The sequence below is a fragment of the Triticum urartu genome, chromosome 7 (assembly GCF_003073215.2).
Source record: "Triticum urartu cultivar G1812 chromosome 7, Tu2.1, whole genome shotgun sequence".
Lineage (NCBI taxonomy): Eukaryota > Viridiplantae > Streptophyta > Magnoliopsida > Poales > Poaceae > Triticum > Triticum urartu.
The window spans coordinates 130,660,832-130,672,883 of record NC_053028.1 but is presented as its reverse complement, the minus strand read 5'-3'; positions in this window follow the sequence as shown (position 1 = coordinate 130,672,883).

Below are 12,052 nucleotides of genomic sequence, written 5' to 3'. Positions count from 1 at the left end.
ATATATGAAAAGTGATCAGAAAGATCCAAAGAATCTGTTTATGGCATTTTCATGCATGTTAGAGCAACTTATATCCTCTGTTTAGGACAATTCAATTAAATGGCATTTAAGAAAGCACATATGGAGTTTGAATTTGAACCTAGTGTTCAAACCAACTCCATTTAACTTGTTGCTAGTTGCATTAGGCCAATCAACGGCATATTGCCATGTCACATTCATGCATCATATTGTTGCATTGCATTGATTGTGCCCTTCTCTGTTTGCCGGTAACCGTCCCATCTCAGTCGATGATGTTTCCGACGACGTGATCGATGACACCAATGAAGAACTATATTATCTTCAGAAGTGCCAGGCAAGCAAAAACCCCTTGTTCATTCCGATACAATCCCACTCTCTCGCTCCTACTCTCTTTTACTGCATTAGGACAACAACGATTCAACTGTTACATGTTGTGGTAGTTGAACCCCTTTCCTCTGCATGACCTGTCATTGCCACAGTAAATAGATGAAACCCACTAGCATGAGTAGGAGTTGTTTGAGCCCTGATGTGCCTACTCATTCATGCTTGTTTGTCATGCCTGCTATTGCTTAGAGTTGTGTCAGGTCTGATTCATCGAGGATGAATTGGAAAGTTGTGAACATGTCCTACTGTGTGTGAGCTAAGTGTGTTGAACATGATTTGGTAAAGGTATCGACGAGAGGCCATGTAGGAGTACATGGAGGGTTGTTTCATTGGAACCGTCCTTAAGCACCGAGATCTGTATGTGTGATTTAAGAACCAGCTACTACCATGCATTGGGCTCAAAACCAATGGACCCTCTCGGCTTCTTAACCACCCTATTCCTCTGTCCAGGAGTTGCAATTAGTTTCTGGTGTTTATAGGATATGTGTTGGCGGCCGTGTGTAGCGCTGACCCTAGGGTGGGCTATGATGCGGTAGATACACCGTGGCACGGTGTACCGAGTCGCCCGTTTGGTGTCTCGGGAACCCTGTACACATCGTTCGGGGCCGTATGTGGAAACCTCGGCCGGACTCCCTGCGGATGGAACCTGGAAAGGCAATAAACCTGGACTAGAAACTTGAGTGTTTAGGTAGGCCGTGGCCGACACCCTCGTTGGGCTTCCGCTTGAAGGTTGCCGAGTACATGTCGTGTAAACGGTGGTAAGTGGTGAGAGCGTGTGTGAAGAAGTACACCCCTGCAGGGTTAACATCATATATTCGAATAGCCGCGTCCGCGGTAAAGGACTACTTGGTTGCCTATACAGTTCATAGACAAGTGAAAGTGGATACTCTAAAATGCGCAAGATAAGTGTGAGTGCTATGGACGGCGTTCTCGTAGGGAGACGGGAGCGGATCCATAGTGGTGTATTGATATGGTATATATGTGGACTTGTGTGCGCCACCTCAAAAGAGTTGCTTGCAGTCGTAGTTCAGGTTAGCCACTGAGTCAAAGCTGGCTTGCTGGAGTTAAACTCCACTACCCCTTTGTTGATACCGATGCATATGTAGTTAGTTCTGATGTATGTCTTGCTGGGTACATTTGTACTCACGTTTGCTTAATTTATGTTTTTGCAGAGAGACTTCAGTCTCTCTAGTAGTTCCACGTGGACTTCGACGTTTAGCTTGTTACCTCAGCTACGATCTTGTGCCCTTGGCAGGATCTGGTAGATAGTTAGGCTTCTCAGCCTTTTTCATTTGTAGATGTCTGTACTCAGACATGTTAAGCTTCCGCATGTGCTTTGTCTGGTATGCTCTGTATGTTGGGGTCATGAGACCCACGTTTGTAATGCTTGGCTCCTCGGAGCCTAATGAATAAATACTTGAGTCATAGAGTTATGTTGTGATGCCATGTTGTATTTACACATATCGAGCATATTGTGTGTATGATTGAAATGCTTGGTATGTGTGGGATCCGACAACCTAGTTGTTTATCCTTGGTAGCCTCTCTTATGGGGAAATGTAGTCTTGTGCTTCCATGAGCCATAGTAGTCCGCTACAGCCCGGTTCACCGGAGTCCTGCTAGCCCAGCACTACTGCTCCGGAACACTTGACTGGCCGGCATGTGATTCACTTCGTTCATGTGTCTGTCCCTTCAGGGAAATGTCACGTGGTGACATCCAGAGTCCTGCCTAGCCTGCTACAGCCCGGGTTCCTGGAGTCCTGTTAGCCCAGTGCTACAGCCCAGATTCGCACGCTGCTGACCGACATGCTCGATGTTGATTCATGTATGCATGTCCCCGTAAGTTAGTGCCACTTGGGTTCACGACTAGTCATGTCGGCCCGGGTTCTCTGTCATATGGATGCTAGCGACACTATCATATACGTGAGCCAAAAGACGCAAATGGTCCCGGGCCATGGTAAGGTGACACCCGTGGGAATACCGTGCGTGAGGCCGCAAAGTGATAATGAGGTGTTACAGGCTAGATCGGTGTGACTTAGAATCGAGGTCCTGACATCTTTGGTATCAGAGCCTGACTGCCTGTAGGATTACCAAGCCAAACTGGTCGAAGTTGAGTCTAGAAATGCTTTAGTTATATATGGGAATTGATTGTGGAAGGGAACGTAAGGCTCTTTTTACTCCTTTACCTTATGCCTTTCTGATCTGAGTCAACTTCTTCTTTTCTATGGGGTTAAGAAACTAGGCCTTCTCATCTATCTATCAGGATGACATGTTACTAATCCATAGACTTATAGGATTGATGGATTCATGTCTTTGTTCAGTTTCCAGTACTTCCGTGTGTTCATAGTTGGTCTCGGAACTTTGATATTGTGATGTTAAGTGGTTATGCCACCATTTTGCAGGATGTCTCAAATAATTTTGAGCATTTACAGCCGTTATGCTGTCCGAGTCATCCCAGGTTTCTAAACAGTCTGATGCATTTGCAAATTCCTTCTTACCGTTCTGAAGTTCCGTTGTGCCAGATCAACCACACTAACTAGTGTGTTGAGGTACTTCATTGCCTCGGCATTTGTGTTGGAGCTATTATTATGACCCTAGGTGTCAAGTAACCTAGCCATGTTTTGTGTTCCAAGTGTGATGATTCTGGCCACCATTCCCGAAAGCATCCCGTGATGCCATTTAGTAGTAGGTATTCTACTCCTGGGTTCTTGACCCAAGATTCACTCTGCTTACCTCGTGTTGATAGTGTTGCTCGTACCTTTAGGATATTAGTAACCTTTGCGATAGTCCTCGAGGTCTGTGGTATTTCGTTCTTCCAAATACCATGAACCATTAAGGCGGAAGTTCTTTGAACCAAAAGCTCACAATCAGAGTACTCTTGAGGAGTTCTCCATCCATAATTGGGATTCTGCCAGTTCTACCTTTCTGCATGGGTTATCTGGAAGAAACCTGTTGAACTTGGTTTGACATATTAATCTATGCATCCACACAGAAAGATATATGTTCCCTTGAGTTGTCCCTCTTCATTTGTATTCCAACCATCATCTATCAATTGATAGTCAGGAGTGATTGTGCATCCGTGTTATCGATGCTTATTATTCTTGTGGTCCGTCAAGCCATTCTAGTTCAGAATGACTAGGAGAAACAAACTCCAGTACCTCATCCATTTCTAGGATTGGGTCAAAGCAGTTGTGTTCCGCAGATCAAATATTAATCCAGCTTTTGTTCTGTTCTACCTTGGAGTATTACCATATTTATATTAGGATTATCATGGGAACTGTACACCATCCTATGAACTCTTGATACAGTGATACTTCTCGCCATCATTATTCATTCCTCGGTTCCATGTTATTGTAACCAGAATGCCGACAAGTGAATTGTGATGTGTGAAATCAATACTCCGAGCAACTCATTGCTTTGTAATAAATGGACAATATTCTCATTCTTAGAGTGTTGATTATTAAATCATCATCCTAAGATTGGTCGTGCTACCTAGTCCTTATTTTTGGTGCACTCTTTGATCCATGAGTCAGGATTGTGTCAATTCCTCACTCTTTCGATCATATCGTCTTGCCCTGAAAAGCAAGATTGTTCCCGAGCTTAGAGTCATATCGGTGGTTCGTGATTTTTCGGATATCTTCATGGAAGTATCACCATGTCATCCCCTGACCGATATGGTGAGTTCGTGATCAAGTTGGTTTACCAATAAACCACTCTTTCTCCAAGAATCCGTGTTGGATACCCCTGAGCTAGTTGGTTAAGCTAAACAACAACTTGGAGAGTTGGAAGATAAAATCTTTGCCGAACTTAGTTCATAACTAAGGGATATCCTTGAGTGTGTGTGTGTGTGTGTTGAAGAAAGATGATATCTTCATCGACTGATCCCCGTGATCAGTTGTTGAATCTATTGTCTTATCCAAACTTTGATTTGAGTATGGGCTATCGTCAAGTCAAATCAGAACCAACGATGTTCGTAATGTTGTCTTACTCGTGGTTGATCCCTCGAGCATACACCATTACATCCTCTAGTCTGACCAATGCTATCACCATGTTCACAAGATGGTGGAAGTCCAGTGATATGGAAATTCCGATGAGTTGTTGTTGAGCCCATCAGCAACATTTTGTCTCCCCCATGATGGGCTCGAGTGTAAGTGATACATATTTTAACATGGGTTTTTAGTTAAATTATTAAGTTATTACCTTAGATTAAGTTAGTGGCCTTGGGCCCATGGATCAGTGAGAAGTTAGGGGAGTGGGTTAGTGTCAGGGAGGGGTTACCCCCACTAACCGAACAGGGGGTCGTCCTAGGAAGAGGCCAGGGGCCTCGCCGGCAGTCTCGCGCGGGCACAAGGCGCCGGCAGCCACGGTGCGGCCGGCCGGACTAGCGGGAGGGCCGGTGGCCGGAGGGGGCGCAGCGGCAGCCGAAGGCTGGCGGGGCAAGCTGCAGGCGGTGGCAGTAGAGGGTGAGGGAACGCGGGTGGGAGAGCCATGATGGCACACGGTGGGGGTGAGCGGGGCGCGCTTGCGGCGAGACCGCGTAGGGGCGCAGCTGGAGCAGAGCAGAAGCAGCGCGCAGGGGAGGCTACGGGTGACAAGAGGGAGGGGGCCGCGGGGAAGCGCCGGCAGCGGCGGGTTGCAGCAGGCGAGGAGCAGCGGCAGGAGCAGTACTCGGTGGCAGCGGGCAAGGGCGGGCGACAGCGGGTGCGGGCGCGCACGCAAGCGGGCACAGAGGCGCGCGGGGTGCAGGGGAGCGCCCAGGCGACGGCTCGGCGCGGTAGGTCGCGGGCTTCAGAGAACTTCGGGCACGACGACCAAATCATGGGGACGGCGCTACAACGCGATTAACAGAGGGGGAGACAGGGGGAATCGGCGCTGCTCACCAAGGGAGGGTTGACGACGAGCTCGGATTGGTCGGGGGCGTTCCGGAGCATGGATCCACGGTGGGGCATCAGTGGCGACCGCCGATGAAGACGAGGACGACGGCGACGATGGGGCGGCTCCAGGCTCGATCCCGAGCGTACGGCGCGGCTCCGGTTGAACGAAAGCACGGGGATGACGGAGTCGGCGATGAGAAGGCCCCTGGACAACTTGGCTTGACGAGGGAAGGCTTCAGAGTGCGTGGACGATGGTGGTGTGGCAACCTCAAGCTCCGGAACGAACGAAACGGAAGGGGGCGAGCAAGGGAGGAAGAACGAGTGGCCTAGGGTTTGTCTCATGCGTCGGGCAGGGCCTTATACGCCTCGGGGGCTCGTCGGATGGTCAACACGGCAGCCACAGTGGCCATGGCGGCGCGGATGCCCGACACGTACAGGCTCTGCCTCCTCTCTGTACAGAGATGGGAGAAAGGCCTCTGGTGGGCTTGGGTTGTGTTGCTGTAGCACTAGGCCTCCAGTGCACAGTAATGCGTTTTTTACCTATTGTTTCGTATTTTAGTTTTGCACCCAAAGGACTTTGGTAAAATGATTAGCTTGCCACAATAATTATGTTGCAATAACTGGCACTGCCACAATAAGTTTGAGGGTTATTCGAATTCATTTGAAAATTGGTTTAATTATAAATGTTTAAAAGTTGTTTTGGTTCCATTTTAAAATAGGTTAGGGGCATTTCACTAATTCAAAATATGTTGGATAATTCATGATAATTAGTTAGGGAATATTTTCAACCTAGCCTACATTTTTTATTTTAATGTTTGAAGGATTAATAACTTGACTTGTATTTGAATTTGAATTTGAGGTCGGTTTGAAACAAGTGAGGTTTAGCCAAAATTTTCATTATGATGACCTGGCATCATTGACAGGGTTTTACTGTAGCTTAACTATCGGGGTGTCACAGAAATCTCCTCCAGTACAAGAAATCTCGTCCCGAGATTTAGGAGGCGGTTAGGGGTGAAGGTTCTGGTTACGAAATTCTAACGAGTCTTCTCGGTCTTGGTTGCTCTTCTCGAAGAGGTAGATCCGCTACGTTGATGTCTTCATTTCTCTGCTCCAGGTCATCATGATGAAGTCGACATCCTTTCTTCGGGAACTCCATCGTACTTACGATAGAATAAGGCAGGGTTATTACGGGAGAATGGACCTATCAAGGTTGATTATATGGTAGATAGCTCATGGAAAGTGGCAGGAAGTAACTCTCGAATTGGAACTTAATAAAATATCGAGAGCAAAGTATGAAGGTAGCATGAGAAGTTTCAAGTGGGAATGCAATCGCTCGTTGCCTGAAACGGAGTGTGAAAAGGGGTTCAGAGCAACGGGAATAAGTATTGTGTCTGATACCAGAATAGTCTCCAGGAAGGTGGCCAGTGAATTACATACAAAGTCAAGCGTGAGGAATAACTTTGGCATCAGGGTGTACAGGAGAGTCAGGTTTTGATCTTGGGACCTGTGGGTTATGGGCCCACCATGTGGGTTAAAAGTAGGAAGGGGGATGGCGTCTTGCATGATCATGTAAGCAAGGCATGTCAGAGGATAGACTATCGATTATGTCGGCAACAACCATTGGTACCAAGGGCGAGGGACGAAGAGAACCATTTTCCTGCTCGTTGAACGAGGCGGACCAATAGGCAAAGTTCTCGTCCATCGGTGGTTACCGGAATGCTATCAACAAAAGCAATAGGGTCTTACTGACACGGTCGTACACCAAGGTGTTTACATAAGCAGAAGAATATTACTGCATAGATCATATAGATCACTAGAAAGGTTAAACAAAACAATAGAAAGGAAAAGATGATCTTCGTATTAAACATAACGATGGAAAGGAAAATGTGTTAAAACACAATTTTCATGGGTATATCCTTCCCAAGGACAAAAATAGTATGATATCCATGACAGTATATAACATAGAAAACCCTTTAGGTAAGAGAAGAGAAATTTCATGACTTTACCCATACAGCGGTGTTTGGATAATTGAGCAGGAAACATTTAACATTAGGCTTTAAATGTTCTTTTTGATAATTGGAGTAACATATATATGCTTCGAGATAGCATTGACATGGTCTTCAGGCAAAGGTCAGACTTTGGAAACACAAAGGATCCATCGGGAATAACTTGTAGAATAAGTCTTACAATTTCCTCGTGGAAGAATGGATAACCTTGCTGAAAAGGAATCTATAACCATAGGGCCTCCGGCCGGGTGTGCTAAGCACGACATCCTGGATATAAAAGATGGTAATACTCCAAGGTAAAGAAGAACAAATGTTGGATAGCAAGGAACTCAAGGTATAACACAGTACACGAACAAGTTTGTGTTGGAGGGAAGGCAATAAAGTTGTCGATGATAACACAATTCATCAAGGGGCAAGGATGGTATTTCTCATCATGACTTCGACTGATATCCTAGAAGAGTTCGTAAGATTGATGATGATCATGACACAATTGTTGAGAGATTTCATGAAGATGTAATCCATCGGCGATGACATCAAGTCAAAAGAATGATGAAGCGAAAGGTTATTGGAACCACGGGTACGGCACAAATTCGAAACCAAGCTTGTGGTTTAAGGCGAAATGATATGATGAGGAAAATCGATGTAAACTTAGCTCATCATTGAAAATTGTGCTCCAGGAAGAAGGACCAGGCAGCACGGTTAAGAGCAGCACGATAAGGATATAGCTGATCAAGTTAGGAATGACTTGAAGGATTATTTGAACTCGTAAGCAACGAAAATATTTAGGGTTATTGAATCGGAGTGCGGAATCGATTCACTATTCGGTGTTCTCGGTTGACGACAACCCAGAACCTAGGAACAATTGGATCCGGTGAGTAATAATAGTTGATGAAGAACCCATAAGAAATTATGATGTCCCCTAATAACTCGAGATACCATGGGGTAATACTCGATGATAGACCAAAGTGGAGGTTGGACTGGGGTATTGCTCTGTAGAAGACAAATGCTTAAATTTGCACGAGTAATGGTATTTAAAGGAGAACATGGTCGGAACCACGTCGACAGATACAAGATGAACTTATAACAAGGGAATAATTATTTTAAAAGAAGCTTCCATGATAAGGTATACATCGTGTCCATGGGCATGAACACAGGGCTCAAGGTCGACTCCCACTTCTCCAATGCATAACCTTTCATTCACTTCTCTTTTTAGAAGAAGTTGTAGTGTTGAATTATCTGGCAAAATACCAGATGAGTATGACTCGTGAAAACTTTCGAGTTCACACATAATATGGAAGGCATAGGTTCAACCCATCGAGGCATCTTAGGAGCATATACCACAATTTCAGGAATAAATAACACAAGCTCGATAGTAGAGCATGCTGGAGAAAGCAGAGGATACAATTTACCAAAGGCATTATGTATCCGAGGAAAGGCTCACAAGCTTATAGAATATGAAGGACGCTGTCAAATAAAATCCAACAAAGGATCTGGTGGTCCACAAGGGGTCTGATGTGAGCATCGGTACTCAACCGGAGGAAGAAGGAATGCAAGGAGATCAGTTTATGGAAACAACTGACTAACTCAAAGCTCCAATGCAAAGGAATTATGAATTCCAAGACAAGGGATCAGAAGCAATGCTCTGATTAGGGATGGATAAGTTGAATAGCCTTAGGGGTACAATCGATGACAATTTGATTGGTCGAGATCCAGCTCATGTCCGGAATGACGTCTGAATTGGAATGATAAATTCCAGGGGACAACTGATGATTGTGTGCATTCACACACATGTTGAATCAAAAGGATCAGAATGACAATCACAAAGGTTTTAAAAGTAAATTACTAGACCAGAGGAATTAACCGGAATGCAAGTATGCAATAATTCCCAAAACAATAGGCTGTTGAGGATTTTCGAAAGATCAAATAGTATTTCGAAGTCTTTTGCGGGACACAAGAACAACTAGGAATGAGTGAATACTCGATAAGTGCGAGGAATTATCCGTATGGATATTTCTGTGGCAAGGAACTACAAGGTAGTGGTTCAAGGGATTCTTAAGAGTCAGAGAGCAATTCGATGCATCTTGTAATAACAAGAGAAACTCAGAGTAATTGTATGAACAACAAGTGTATGTCGTTATCCATATGGATATATCGGTAATAGGGAATTGAAAAGGTGGAGGGCACAAAGGTCTCGGGAATGATCGAAGAGTATCTTCAAAATCTTCTGGTGCAGTAGGCGATCATCTGTGATAAGGGGCTCTCCGGGAGAAGTAGTTACGAGAACCTAGAGTTAGATTTAGTAAAATCATTTAACCCGAATTGAAGAGAGATTAGAGTCCCGGAGTAAAGACGAGGAATAAAAGATCCTAATACCACCCAATGGCGACGTGGGCCCATGGGACGCACAGCCAAGTTAGTAAAACAATTTTCATCGACTAGACTCAACTTCGGCCAAGGAGTGTGGAAGGGGGATTCCTACAGGCAGTCGGCTCTGATACCAACTTGTGACGCCCCCGATTTAACTATACACTAATCATACACGCAAATGTGTACGATCAAGGTCAGGGACTCACGGGAAGATATCACAACACAACTCTACAAATAAAATAAGTCATACCAGCATCATATTACAAGCCAGGGGCCTCGAGGGCTCGAATACAAGAGCTCGATCATAGACGAGTCAGCGGAAGCAACAATATCTAAGTACAGACATAAGTTAAACAAGTTTTCCTTAAGAAGGCTAGCACAAACTGGGATACAAATCGAAAGAGGCGCATGCCTCCTGCCTGGGATCCTCCTAAACTACTCCTGGTCGTCGTCAGCGGGCTTCACATAGTAGTAGGCACCTCCCGAGTAGTAGTAGTCGTCATCGACAGTGGCGTCTGGCTCCTGGGCTCCAACGTCTGGTCGCAGCAAACAGGTATAGGAAAGAGGAAAAGGGTGAGAAAGGCAACCGTGAGTACTCATCCAAAGTACTCGCAATCAAGGAGCTACACTAATGCATTGGTATCAAATGGAATAAGGGTATCATATGTGGACTGAACTGCAGAATGCCGGAATAAGAGGGGGATAGCTAGTCCTTTCGAAGACTATGCTTCTGGTAACCTCCATCTTGCAGCAGAAGAAGAGAGTAGATGGTAAGTTCACCAAGTAGCATCGTGTAGCATAAACCTACCCGGCGATCCTCTCCTCGTCGCCCTGTTAGAGAGCGACCACCGGGTTGTATCTGGCACTTGGAAGGGTGTGTTTTATTAAGTATCCGGTTCTATTTGTCATAAGGTCAAGGTACAACTCCAAGTCGTCCTGTTACCAAAGATCACGGCTATTCGAATAGATTAACTTCCCTGCAGGGGTGCACCACATAACCCAACACGCTCGATCCCATTTGGTCAGACACACTTTCCTGGGTCATGCCCGGCCTCGGAAGATCAACACGTCGTAGCCCTACCTAGGCACAACAGAGAGGTCAGCACGCCGGTCTAAATCCTATGGCGCAAGGGTCTGGGCCCATCGCCCATTGCACACCTGCACGTTGCGAGGGCGGCTGGAAGCAAACCTAGCCTAGCAGGCGTTCCAGTCCAATCCGGCGTGCGCCGCTCAGTCACTGACGTCACGAAGGCTTCGGCTGATACCACGACCTCGAGTGCCCATAAGTGTCCCCGCGTAGATGGTTAGTGTGTATAGGCCAGTGGCCGGACTCAGATCAAATACCAAGATCTCGTTAAACGTGTTATCTTGAAATAACCGCGAACGCCGACCAGGGCCAGGCCCACCTCTCTCCTAGGTGGTCTCAACCTGCCATGTCGCTTCGCCACAAAGATCCACACAGAGGGCTGTCGGGAAAGTATGACCTTCCAGCCCCCCAATTCATGAATCAACCGCGGGTACTCCTCGAGATGACCCGTCTTTTGTCACCACAAGTATCATATGTTATGTATAAGTATATACCCGTGACCACCTCCCGAGTGATCACGGCCCGATAGTATAGCATGGCAGACGGACAAGAATGTAGGGCCACTGATGATAAACTAGCATCCTATACTAAGCATTAGGATTGCAGGTAAAGGTAACAACAGTAGTAGCAAGGACAGGCTATGCATCAGGATAGGATTAACGGAAAGCGGTAACATGCTACACTACTCTAATGCAAGCAGTATAGAGAAGAGTAGGCTATATCTGGTGATCAAGGGGGGGCTTGCCTGGTTGCTCTGGCAAGAGAGAGGGGTCGTCGGTGACGTAGTCGACCACAGGGGCATCAGCATCGTCACGGGGTCTACCGAAGAGAAGAGGGGGAAGAAACAATAAATATAATGCAAACAAATGCATGATGATGCATGACATGACAAAGCGTGATGCTAGGTGTGCCCTAACGCGGTACGAGGTGGTACCGGTGAAGGGGCAAAACATCCGAGAAAGTATTCTCGGTGTTTCGCGTTTTCGGACAGATGATCCGGAGGGGGAAAGTTGCGTGTCTGCTATGCTAGGGATGTGTGGCAGACGAACGAGTTGCATATCCGGATTCTTCTCGTCGTTCTGAGCAACTGTCATGTACAAAGTTTTTTCATCCGAGTTACGGTTAATTTTCTATGATTTTTCAAAGTTTTAATGATTTTTGAAAAGTCCTGGAATTACTTTTAATCTCGAAAATCTCCAGAAAAGACTGGGTGCACCCGGTGCACTGCATCCAGAGTGCACCATAGGGTCTGCCAGTGGGGCGAACTGCTGACTCAGCAGTTGACTGGTCAGCGGGTCCAGGGGCTGAGTCAGCAGCCC